This window comes from Equus caballus, chromosome 11 (assembly GCF_041296265.1).
Source record: "Equus caballus isolate H_3958 breed thoroughbred chromosome 11, TB-T2T, whole genome shotgun sequence".
Lineage (NCBI taxonomy): Eukaryota > Metazoa > Chordata > Mammalia > Perissodactyla > Equidae > Equus > Equus caballus.
In genome coordinates, this window is record NC_091694.1 from 56,393,300 (window position 1) to 56,406,661 (window position 13,362).

General features: G+C 39.8%; 1 protein-coding gene across 2 annotated transcripts in view; it reads left to right on the plus strand.

Moving 5' to 3' along the window:
- The window catches only part of COX10 (cytochrome c oxidase assembly factor heme A:farnesyltransferase COX10), a 126,283-nt gene that overhangs the window by 34,559 nt on the left and 78,362 nt on the right, over positions 1-13,362 (plus strand). The window lies entirely within an intron of this gene.

The window sequence follows — 13,362 nt, forward strand, 5'->3', positions numbered from 1 at the left end:
CAAGTGTATTGACTGGACAAGTAGGGGTTGTCTGGCTGCAGCCCAGGGCACCTGGCTTGCCTCACCTTCACCATCTCTGTAGCTGCATGTAGGATCTGCTGTCATGCCTAATTGTGATGTTGAGTGAGCACGCACATATGCGTGCACGCACACAGAAATAAGACCGTAGTGAATGTTGTCTTCCATTATTAGTCTGCTATTGGTAAGTTGTCAAGAATTATTTTATACATATACTGTTTTCAGGGGTTTTTTGGTGAGGAAGATTGGCCCTGGGCTAACATCTGTTGGCAATCTTCTTTCTTTTCCCTCCTCCCCAAAGCCCCAGTACGTAGTTGTATATCCTAGTTGTAAGTTACTCTGGTTCTTCTTTGTGGGATGCTGCCACAGCATGGCCTGATGAGCGGTGCTAGGTCTGCGCCCAGGATCCGGTCCTGCAAACCCTGGGCCACTGAAGCAGAACACATGAACTTAACCACTCGGCCACAGGGCTGGCCCCTCAAGAATTTTGATGACTTCTGTTGTGTTGGATTTCTTTAATTTTTACAGTATCCTTCACAGCTGGTCTTCTCATTACTGCAGTTGTTCCTGATTTCCAAGGCAGCTGGCTCTGTGTAAGGGTAGCCTGATGATTAGAAATGTCTTCCTCATATTGAGCCAAAGTCTGCCTCCTTATAACTCCAACCTATTGGTCATAGTTCTGCTCTCTGGCAAAACTCAGTGTTCCTCCTTCTTCCCTGTGACGGTACTTCCAATATGTCAGTTTCTAACTATGGTTAATAGGCACTTGCAGTACTGGAATATAATTATTCATTTGTTTCTCTTCCCTCAAGAACTCCTAACTCCTTGAGACCAATGATTATGACTGACTTATCTTGTACATTCATCACCTCTTTCCAGAAGCATATAGCAGGCCAGTAGGGTGAAATTCCAAAGGAAGTCATATTGGGAATAAAGGAGTGTGTATGGGGGAAGGGAGGAAGTAGCAAGAAGTGTTAATAATAACGACAATCATAACTAACACATATTTCCCACTTGCTATGTGCCAAGTAGTGTTCTAAGCATTTTATGTACATTAGCTCATTTGTTTAAGTCTAGGTTCATGGGATTTCAAAAAATGGCTCTTTTGAAACATCAAATGCATGATGAATGAATTCATAACGTAGATTTAGCTCTAAGAAGAACCATTGATGTTTCAGAGACTTTATTTTGGAGAAAATTACAAGAAAGGCATGAAACATAAGTAGAGTTTCAGATCTGAGAGGCAAGTTCTAATTAGAAAGGTAACGCTGATAAGGGTGTGTTCTCTTTGGGATCCAGTGCATCTGTGGGTGTTGAAGAAGTTTTGTGAAAGGAAATGAAAGAGATCAAGAGGTGTGAATAAAGTAGAGTCAAGAAGAGATGTGTTTTTTGTTTTATACTGACAGTACTTGAGAGACTTTTCATGGCTGAAATAAGGTAAAAAGGAAGGGCTTTGGATAAAGAGCTCTGAATTATAGGATGGGTAGGGCAAAAGAAAATTCATAGCCTTTTAAACTCTGAAAGGAGAAACAGATAAAGATTTTTCTGTTTTCACAGTGAGTATGAGATTAATATCTAATGCATCTTTCTCCATTTTCCCTTTCTCTCCTGTTTCTTTTGTTTTGGCCGTGCTGTCTTCCTTGAGCACTAGGAATTGACTTTCATCTTCCATGTTGAACAAAAGTGGTTGTTAAACTTAGTGTCGTATTCTAGGAGAATAAGGCTGATGTTAGTGAACACCAGTGATGTGATTTATTCAACATCATATGTGTAAGAAAAATCAATATGAGAAATATATTTTTCTTCTGAATGTTGTGATTTGTTTGATGTTTTAACTGGTGGGCAACTTGCATTCATTCGGTGGCCTCCAAAGGCTGTAATTTGTGGCTTATTCAGATGATTCAGATCAGCTACTGCACTAGATCGTTTGCATAAGAGTCTTTGAATAGCATGTGGGAAAGAGTCTCCAACTCAATGTGTTTTTTATAGAAGGAAAGTGATGAGCCTTACTGAACAACGTCAGGAAGAAAGCACATTTTAAATGCAGTCTCTTTTTCTGAATTTATATAACCCCAAATAGTTCCTAAATTACATTTGATTCCCCTCTTCAGAACGATCCATCCAAGTAGAGTGAGTTTGGCATTGGTATTCATAACCAAAATAACTCTAGGGGGAGTTCTGCCAGCAAATGCAGAGATGATGATAATTTGAACATATATTTGTAGATAGTGTTTTATAATTTACATGCCACATTAACTGCTCATTGTTTTACTTGCTTCTTACAACAACTCCGTGAGGTGGCGTTATTCCAGTGTTGTAGAAGAATCAGATGAAGCTTAGTGATGTCGTTGATCACACACCTGACGATAGTCAAATTGAGAGCAGAATCTGTGGAGCAGTTCACTGCTTTTCCCTTTCAGCTGCAATGACCTAGTCCAGTCACCACCTAGGAACAGGGCTCTTCCCATTAATATGAGTCTGCCTTCCACCAGGTTAACTGCTGATGTCCTTGCTACTAAGTGCTAGAGGTTGAAGGTCCCATAGTGGGCCTGGTAATATATGTTATCTCTAATGAGATTGGGACGATTTAAAGCACTTGTGCCCTCTACAAGCTTAAATGCTTGATTAATGTTAGCTGTTTTTATTGTTATTAATATAAAAGTTTGGTCTCTTTTTGGTCCACATCCTCCACACTTTCAGAATCTTGTTATCTTCTAGTTATCTCTGATTAGGATCTTAATATATAGAATGGGAAGGGAAAAGATGTTCATTGTCCTTAGTATACTAAGAGACTTGGGTATACTTGCAAACTATAATATATATGTGTATGTATGAATATACATATATATTTATTCCAAGTGTGTATATACCTCTGTGTGAATTCTTCATATTTGAATATGTGGTGACTTAGCCTCAGCATTACTATTAGTTCTCTCCCATTTCATAGGCGTTGTGGAATTGTGTAGTCAGTTCAGGTAAATCTAAGAAATATTGGTGAGAAAGGCTGATAAATCAAAAAAGCAGATATTTAATTGAGACGCAATGGAAGTGATACCAGTATGGATTTTTTGAGTTACGATTCTTGGCTTGTGTCTCTGGGTAGCATGTTGTGACTAAACCTGGTTTGGGTGACTCAGAGACTTGCCTCCTTCCTAGACGTCTCCCTTTCATTCCAACATAGCAGAAGTCAAGTTAAGTTTCCTCCCAAATTATTGCTTTGTTTTCTTTTTTCTTTCTTTTCAAGTCTTCAGTTATGGTTTGCCTTTCCTGATAGTGTGCTCTTCTGAATCCCATTAGCTTGTTCTTTCTCTGCTGTGAGCCGCAGACTCCCCTCCCTGTTTTCTAGGTTGGGTTGACTCTTGGTTGACTGATGACTGATGGACTCTGGTGTAAAAACTGACTGTGGCTGATCCCTGGGAGACTATATGTTTCCTTATCATACTCACTCTTTGCCGTAGTGACAAACTGCGTTTAAGGTCTAATACATAAAAATGTTGATGCTTTGATATTTATACTTTAAAATTAGTTATTTGATGATTCTGAATTCCATACTGAGCTCCTAGACACTTGAAAGGAATAGGAATAGGAACTGGGGTCCCAAGGAGGGACAGTGGAACAGAGGTGTTATACCTGTGCTGCTTTAACCCAGACCAACTTCTGAGAATTCTTTGTCTCCTGCTATTTCTGACTAGTAAGGGAGCTCCACACTGCTTCAGGCAAACTATTAGACCTTTAAAATTTGTGTGTAAGTGATTAAGTAAATCCTAAAACTCACATTTTCATGACCACCCAGTCCTGTCTTACCGATTTTCTAAGAAGTTTTAGAAGATATTGTTTGGCAAGAAGGGGAAATTACTTTACCTGTGTGATTAATCTTAGGGAAAATTTCTCTCTGGCATTTCCTTCAGATCCTATGCCAGATTTCTCCCGGAAGCAGTGATCACAGGGGCAACAAAGAAATTCTAAAGGATTTGAATGATGGAATGTAGAGATAGGATGAAACAAAAGAGAAAATTTGGTAGTTAATAAGATTTATGTATACTTGTAATCTAGAGTATCCTTATACCTTAAAATATGCTGTGTAGCCATAAAGTGCTAAGATAATGTACAGTTTAAGCTGTTATTCCAACTGAGGTTTCTTTAGTACCAGAAGATATTTACCTGCTGGCTTATAATAAAGAAAACTACCACTGAAATAAAAGTCTAATGTAATGTCCTAACATTTTTATTAGTACATCTGAGTAAAATTATGATTATTCTGGTGTTGCTTTTAGTAATATGGTCGATGATCTAGAAAGTGCCATTGTTTATATTGCTGTCATTAGGTGAACTGAATAAGAAGGATTAGACAGAGCTCTGTATGGTTTCCTTAAACAGCGAGCTGAAGACCTGTGGATAAAGATCCCTCCCCTACAGGCACTGCTATCATCTCTTAGTTGACAATGTTGAGGATTAAATATAACATCGGCCCTTGAATATAAAAATATCTTAAGACCAGATTCTCAGTTCTTCTAAAAATCTTCAGGGATTTGTAAATTAGGATATTAGTAAAGGGCGCTATCTACTCAGCCTGGATTCCCTCCATGGTTTTCACTTACTCTTGAGTGAATGAATGACGGGCAAAATAGCTTATTTAAATAAGCATGTGGTTTCCCTTGAACAATTAGGCAGTCCCCTAATTCAAAGTCTAATATGTTTTCCCACAAGAAGGAAAATAGTCCATTTTCAACAGATAGATATTCAGCAATCCCAAATACCTCTGTCTTTGGTAAAGTCAGGTTATATAAAAAAGTGCCCCCTTCATAAGTACCCTGTGAACATTCAGCCTTTAAGACTGCTTTAATGCCTTTGAAAGACAGGAAAATGTGACTGAACTAGTTCTCACTTGCACAGAATTTTATTTGTTCTGCTTAGTTCAAGTTAAAATTATTGAGGCGGGAGGAGGCTGTTGAAATCTCCTTGATGTTCACCTGCCTTTTGGAAAGTAATTCTGATTGCTTAGAACCAGAAAGCAGGATGTTATTAGGTAGTAGAAAGTGTGGTAGTAGAAAGCTGTGGGTGGCCTTTTCTTGAAAGTTATTTTCAGAAAGGATTTTAGACATTTATTGATTACTTTTGCTAGTGATAAAAAGATTGGTCCCTACTCTGAGCAGCTCCCAGTCTGGTAGAGAAGACAGGCGTGAAAATAAGTACAATAAAACAATAAAATATGTTGGTGCTGTGGTAGAATATAGGCAATGCCTCAGGTGTACAAAGGAAGCTATAAGAAGTGGCCATTTATACCTGTGAGGATCAGGAAAGCTTCACAGAGAAGTGACCAGAGTATCAGAAGGTTGGATGGGTGTATGCCAGGTAAATGCATGTGAGGGGAACTTTCTAGGCAGAGAGAACATCATGAGTAAAGACACAGAGATTTGAAATGTCCTGCACAGGAGACCGTTCAGGGACCTGCAGACATGGCAGTGCAGCAGAAGCACAAGGCACAAGGTGAGGAAGATACTATGAGAGATTTGGCTAAAGAATTTATCCAGGGCAGGTCATCAAGGGCCTTGCATGCCTTGCTAAAGCATCCAGACTTACCCTGTAGGTGCCGGGCAACCACTGGTGGGTTTTAATAAGGCCGTAACACAATTAGTGGCTTTCTGTTACTCTAAGGATAGAAAAGAAAATCCTAACTCTGACGTCTGGACTCTGCATGGTCTCTTTCTACTTCAGCCTCATCTCCTTCCACTGACCACGTCGTAGATCATAGGGTCTGCCTGGATCTCAGCTAAAGTGTCATCTACTTAGCAAATATTTTCTAAGCACCTGTTATATGCCAGTCACTGTGCTGGGTGCTGGGCATCCGGACAGGTCACTTTTCTTGTGGAATTTAATTGGAATAGCAAGAGATGGGCAGTAAATATATTAACAAGAAAGAATTGGGCAGGGACTAGTACTGTTATGAAAATAAAACCAGACAATGCAACAGCACCAGGTCCTCATGGGCTTCCTGCCCCCTGCCCCCCAACCTGGTCAGCTCTTCTTCTTATGTCACACCACACAACTTTCCTTCATGGTGCTTTTCATGATTCGTAAGTATACATTTGGGTTCTTGTTTGACTGTAAGCTTAGCAAGGGCAGGGACGCTATCTATTTATCCATAAATCAGGGCCTGCCACAGGGAGCCCCTCAGAGAGGCCAGTGAGGCCTAGTGGTTGAGCACAGGCTCAGGCATCAGACTACCTGAGTGCAGGTACTGTGTCTGGCACTTATTAGCCCTGTGACTTTGGGCAGGTGACTTCTCTCATCAGATGAGGTTGTTGAGAAAATTAAATGATATATTTTGTTCCTAGAAAAGGGCCTGGTACTTGTAAGCATACAGTTAATGTTAATTATTACTACTATTTGTTAATTAAAATTTATTGAATGAGGAAAGGAGATGGGGAGATTTGCTTTCTATAAAAATTAGTTTAGCCATTCTGTGGAGCAAAGCTTGAGGACAGAACAATTCGGATAACAAATAAAGTAGTTATGATCAGGAGAGACCGAAGGTGCATTATTGGGAGAGATTTTGAGCTGAAAGGACTTGGTTGTTAATTAGATGTTGTAGTGAAAAAAAGAAAGGAGAATAAAATAGCTTGTAGACTTCTGATTTGGTTGGTTGGATGGATAGAGTACCATCCACTGAGGAAGGGAATACAGAAGAAGGAGCAAGTCTTGGTGAAGAAATAATAATTCTGTTTGGCTTTTTGGGGTGTTTTGTGAGTTTGCTCTGCTTTTGGTACTTGTGTGTGGAGATGAATAGGGCCATCATTGAATCTCAGGAGATTTTGGCAGGAGGTGGGAAAAGAGATATGAGTCAAATAGAGTGAAAGTTATGGCAGAGGAGCCGGAATAGATCAACTTAGAAGAAAACCTAAAGTCCTTACCTCTAGATGCTCTGGCCTCAGCCTCTGCTGTTCTCTCTCTGGCACCCTTACTCCCTCCACTCCAGCCATGCAGGCTTCCTTGCTGTTCCCCAACCCATCAAGACTCTCCTATGTGAGAATCTTGGCAGTTCCTGTTCCCTCTGCCTTCTCATAGATAGCCACATGGCTTCATTCAAATCTGCACCTCCTCGGAGATGGCAGGCACACCTACACTCTTTGCACTCCTATCCCTCTCCTTTGACGTATTTTCTTTGTTCTTTGTCTGTTTCCCTCCCTGGAATGTCAGCTCCATGAGGGGCAGAGACTTGGGTTTATCTATTATTCTTTCCCCAGTATGTAGAAAATGGTCTACATACTACATGGTAGGAGCTCAACAAATGAACGAGTGAGTAAGTGAATAAGGAATGGTGCTTATTGTTTAGTGGGATTAATAAGCATCAGTTAAAAAGTTACACAGATAAATCTAAAATTACAACTGTGGTAAAGAGTAAGACATTTGGGGACCCCTAACCTGCTCATGCTGGGTGGAAGACCAAACTGGAAACCTGGGCTTGGCCTCGCTGCTCACCTTGGTCTCCCTATATATTGCTTTCTGGGATGAGGAAGGAATTCCCTGGGGACAGATCTAGCTGTGTGCCCCCAACCCCCCTTAAGCTACTTAGTTCCTGGGACTGTAAGTGCATTTGTAGGGAACGGTCTTGCTGGGAAGTGATTTTAGACCAGCCTTAGAAATGAGATTTTTTTTTTTTTTTAAGCTCCCTGGTCACAAGGAGCTCATCTCCATTACCCACAGTGACTTCCATTTTCAGAGGCACATCTCTCAGGTTTCTTCTGTCCATGTTTTACTTGCTGTTCTAGAGCTGTGTGGTGGCCTTGATGAACTGGGAGAGTGAGCGCCCTGGCCAAGGGGAGCAGCTGCTGTGACTGGCCTAGATGAATGCAGGCCCTGAGTTGCTAGAACCTCTGATTTTTCCATACAACCTAGATATTTGGATTTTCGTGTGAAATCTCCTGAATTTTAGATGTTAAATGTTGGCTCAATTTTTTGAAAGTCTGTACATACCAAACAAAACCTGACAGTGGGTTGAATTTGCCTTGAGGGACTCCCCACCCCCAGTTCTGGCCTTTGAAATAGGATATATAATTTATATATCATCATTTACCAAAACTCTAAAAACAGAAGAAGAAAAGAAAGATCTTCCTTCTAAAAATAGAGGTCTTCACAACTAAATAGTGGAATGTAGTTTCCTCTCCTTATTTTCATCATGCTGAGAAAAATGGAGCACAAAATACCTCAGTAGCTTAGCTAGAATCAAGCTGTGGGCACTGAATCTTAGCTTGTAGATTAAGCGGCCAGCTCTCATGGACATATGTGTCTTCTCGAGCTGTACCATAGACAAGCTCATTATTTTTTAAACAAAAAACGAGGGGGATGGTGCTGCTTTAGCATCCAAAAGGTAGAGTCAAAGAAGGTCAACTAAAAATTGCTTCAAGAAACACCTGGAAATTTCAAATGTGTTTACAATTATTTCTCCTGTGATGGCATTGTGTTTCAGAAAGTGCCATTAATTGTAATAGAGCAGCACACAGCTCTTTGTGAAATTTAAGTCCATTGAATATCAGCACCTTCAAAGACAATAAAAATTCCAGCCTGCATTTATCTATTCCCCTGTGAGGAGTTACCACAATGTATATTGTATCATTCCATGTGAAATTCTTTGCCTTAATCGTCTCTCGTTTATTTGCAGTTGTCTCGGGTCAGTTTTCCATTTTGCAGTTGTCAAACAGCTGTCAAATTAAAAGACCAGATCCTAAAGTTAATTTTCATTTCGTGCCATTCCATATTAGTACATTTCTTGGCTTAAGTATTTAAAGAGTTATCCACATTTCTTAATCATCCTTTCCCTCATTAGCCAATTTTTTCCCACATATGTCCACACACACATTAAGTATGATACTCTAAATATCTTTATTACTTTCTAAGCATGGTTTTAAAAAATTCTCATGAACTTTTAAAAAAAATAACTTGAATTAGACAGCTGATTAATTCCACTGTTCTTTTTGCAAGAAGAGAATATCAAATTAGTTTAAAATTGCTATCCTTATTTTCATTGTCATGCTTACTTTTATCCTTCCTTTTATCATTTCTATCAAGTTGAAATCCAAGTAGTAATTGAATGTAGAATTCTTAATTTGCTTTCTAAATGTCTGTACAGAATAGTGTTATAGTAAAGAATTCAGCATTCATTTTTAATAATTCATTGATCAAAGAAATATTTCCAGATATACCATTGATGATTTACTACAAAGTATCTCAAGCTACCAGCAGGTGACATTAGTGCTGTAATCTTCTGTAAAAGAGGTGTTGAAAGATAAACTGGGGGCTGGCCCAGTGGCGTAGTGGTTAAGTTCAGTGCACTCTGCTTTGGCAGCCTGGGATTTGTGGGTTTGTATCCCAGGTGCGGACCTACATGCTGCTCATCAAGCCATGCTGTGGCGGCATCCCACATAGAAAATAAGGGAAGACTGGCACAGATGTTAGCTCAGGGACAATCTTCCTCACCAAAAGAAAAAAGATAAAATGAGACATCTTAAAATTTTTAAGAGTTTATTTGAGCAAAACATCATTCAAATTGGGCAGTGCCAAACTGGATGTGGTTAGGAGCACCTCTACCAGCAGGATCCAGGGGAAAGACTATTTTAGAGAAGAGGCAGAAGCAAGGCAAGGGAATTATTTGATTGGCTATAGCTTAAGCAGGTACCTTATTTGGGAAAGTCTCCTTGGCTGTTTGTGTCGGTTGTCCTTAGGTTTTGATTTCTTAACCTTGAGGCATTTACAGGCTTGGGTTATGGTGTGCTTACGTGGGCTGCCAAGGCATTAGCGCCCCCTCGGTCTAATGGCCTCCTTGTTAAACAGAGGTCTACTCTTAGGTGTTAGGTGCGTACTTGAGAGTTAAGTGATTTGGTGAAAGAACTACAGTCATATGCGTATGTTGAATTCTTAGTTATTAGAAAACACCTAAAATGGATATTCTTAAGTTTGGTCCTTAGAGATTAATATGTGTTAGCACAAAAACATTCCCTTATTAGTTATATTTAACCTTCTGCCCTAAGGTCATTTTAGTCAGTGTTTGTTCAGTACTTGTTTTCCATAAACTTGCATGTTAGATAGGGCTTCGTTGAACCTTTTCTGGATTTTCACACATTTGCTCTGATCTGCTGACTCTTTGTATATTTCTCTGACGCACCATTTATTATGCTTTTACACATCTGAACGCTCCACTAGCCCCTGAGCCTCTCTCTGGCTGTAAGGGCATATTTTATTTATCTGAATCCCTGGTACCTGGCACTCAGTGAATGACTATTGAATAAATGAGTCAGCAAATGAGAACATAAGCTTGATGGTTAAAAGAGCCTAAATGAACATCGTTCCTTTGTTATTCTGATTTCATCAAGACTGTTCTTTAAAAATGAAATTACATTTTACAAGGTAAAGAGGAAGATAATCCTATTGTTTGTACAAATTATCTTGGAAATTTATTAGTCATCTTTGAAAGGATTAGCATTGCTATTGTAATAAAAAAACTTGAATTAAAATTGGGTAACCCTAAGGGAGCAGATGAAATCAAGCTAAAGTTCATGGCAATGTGAAAGTTGTTTGTAACAGGAAAGTAGGTTTGTTCATGTAATACTAAATGAAACTGTGTATTAATTTCATCTTCTTTGTCATTTGAAGGCTTTTAAAACTTATTCTTCATTAATTGGTATTCCAAAGTGATTTGGAGGTAACGTTGTAAGTTGCATGTTCTCTTGCTTACAACCAATAGCTGTGGTGAAAATGTATTCCAATGATACATTTCCTCATCAGAAACTTCACTACCAGAGGAAAAAATTAGATATGAGATACAGAAACCCACACTCTCCCTGTGTCTTACTGCCTGCTCAGCAGCTTCTCTTGGATTTCCGCAAGTTGCCAGAAATGTGTCTAGACCCGAACTTCTGGTCTTTCCCCTCAAACCTGTTCTGACTGCCCATCTCAGTGGCTGTCCAACAGTCCAACGTGATGGTTGCTCAAGCCTGAGACTGTGGCGTCATTCATGATCGCTGGTTTTCTCTCAGACCCCACATCCAGACCATCAGGAAATTATGCTGATTGTGTACACATCTGTGTGCACCGTTAGCTGTGGAGGTTGTGAGGAGTGGCTGGAGGGTGGTTGACTTCTCCAACCAGTTCTCGCCACCTTCATGTCACCACCGCTTGTCTCTTGCCTGGGTTCTTGTGATAACCTCCTGACTGGTGCTGCTGCTTCTTCCTTGCCCTCCTCCAGTCTGTTTTCAGTATAGCATCCAGAGTGGTGTTCTAAAACATAAGTGAGATCACATCTTCCTCTGCTCAAAACCCTCCACGGACTCTGCAGCCGCGTCAACATCCTACCACCCACCCCCAGGTTCTGTTTCTTTGTACTAGCCAACATGTTGCTTTCATCTTATTTATCGTAAATCTAGAGAAAAGGACAATGGTCTTATGGTCATAATGTGTTATTACAAGTGTTATTAGTCATTTGGGTTTTCTCATTTGTTAATTGCCATGATTGTTCTGTCATATCTTTTGTTCAGTTTAACATGAAGATATTTTTCTTTTTAAATGATATATAAGAGCTTTTCATGTATGTAATTTGTTGCAAAGTTGTTTTTGAGCCTGTCCTTGACATTGCTCTTTATCTATGTTTATATTGTTTTGGAATATACAGAGGCCTTACATTTTTAAATATTCAAATCTGTCATTTTATAGTGGTTTCTTTCTTGGAAAAGATAATTAGAAAGATAATTAGGGCCTGGCCCCGTGGCCGAGTGGTTAAGTTCATGCACTCTGCTTTGGTGGCCCAGGGTTTCGCCGGTTCAGATCCTGGGCGCGGACATGGCACGGCTCATCAGTCCATGCTGAGGTGGCGTCCCACATGCCACTAGAAGGACCCACAAATGGAATATACGACTATGTACTGTGGGAATTTGGGGAGAAAAAGCAAAAAAAAAGCAGGTTGGGAACAGTTGTTAGCTCAGGTGCCAATCTTTAAAAAAGAAATAGAAAGGCGCATTAATCTTAATATGTGAATTCTTTTAAAAAAATAGGTTGTGAGGTGGTGATTTAACTTAATTTGTCCCTAAATAATTAGCATGTTAGCCCAGGATTATTTTGAAATGCCACTCCTTTTAATTTAAAGCTACATTCTATTATACTTTGGATTTATTTCTGTTTCGCGAACCACCCCCTCTCCCCCCCCCCCCCCCCCCCCCGCCTTTTTTTGCTGAGGAAGGTGTGCCCTGAGCTAACATCTGTGCCGGTCTTCCTCTATTTTGTATGTGGGTTGCCGCTACAGCGTGGCTGAGAAGTGGCGTACATCTGCGCCCAGGATCTGAACTGAATTTTACATCTCTGTTAAGATCTCTGCCTGAGAGGGCAAATCTTCCTGCAGTACACTTCTTTCAAGACGTTTTTGGTGCTTCTCATCAGTTTGTTTCAGATGAAGTTGAGAATCACTGTTTTGAAATTCTTTAAAAAAAAAAAATTAGGATTCCAATTAGAACTACATTGTACCTGTAAGTTTATTTGGGGAAAGTAGACATCTTTGCACTAGTCGGTCTTCTGATACAGAAGCATTCCTAGATTCCAAGACCATTTGCTATCACTTGAGGGCAGGAGGGTGCTAATACAACGCTAGACAGTGTTACATACACCAGTCTGAAGATGAATCCCAGTTTAAGGAATGTTAAAATGTGGGGAAAGAATCAAAGAAATATGCTAATTTTTTCCTGTTTGCTCACACTTTATATTCTTAGTAAAATGTAATTTCTAAAATTCAGATCTTGTGGGAGTGGCCCTACGGCCGAGTGGTTAAGTTCGGGTGCTCTGCTTAGGCGGCCCAGGGTTTCACTGGTTCAGATCCTGGGCACGGACCTAGCACCACTCATCAAGCTATGCTGAGGCGCCATCCCACATGGCACATAGAGGGACCTACAACTAGAATATACAGCTATGTACTGGGGGCTTTAGGGAGAAGAAGAAGAAAAATAAATACGTAAGTAAAATTTAGATCTTGTACTTTTTTGAATGTTCATTCCGAGGTTTTCTTAGCTCTTACATTTTTAGTTTCTTTAAAGAAGTGCCATTTCTCACCTGTTTTTTTTTTTTTATATCTATGCTGTACTCAGGCAGCATTTTTTTCCATACTAGTTGTCGTATCTTCCTTTAGCTTTTCTTTTGTGGTATTGAGACTAAAAAGAAAATGCTTTCCAAAAGTTACTTTTGTTTTTGCCTAGTATGGTTTTTTCAAACACTGTTCCACTACCTCTCAGTACTGTTCTCTACTTTTTCTGTTGGGAGGTTTTGATAGTCTCACTGTTGTTATTTCCCCTGCTTATTTACCCTTGAACT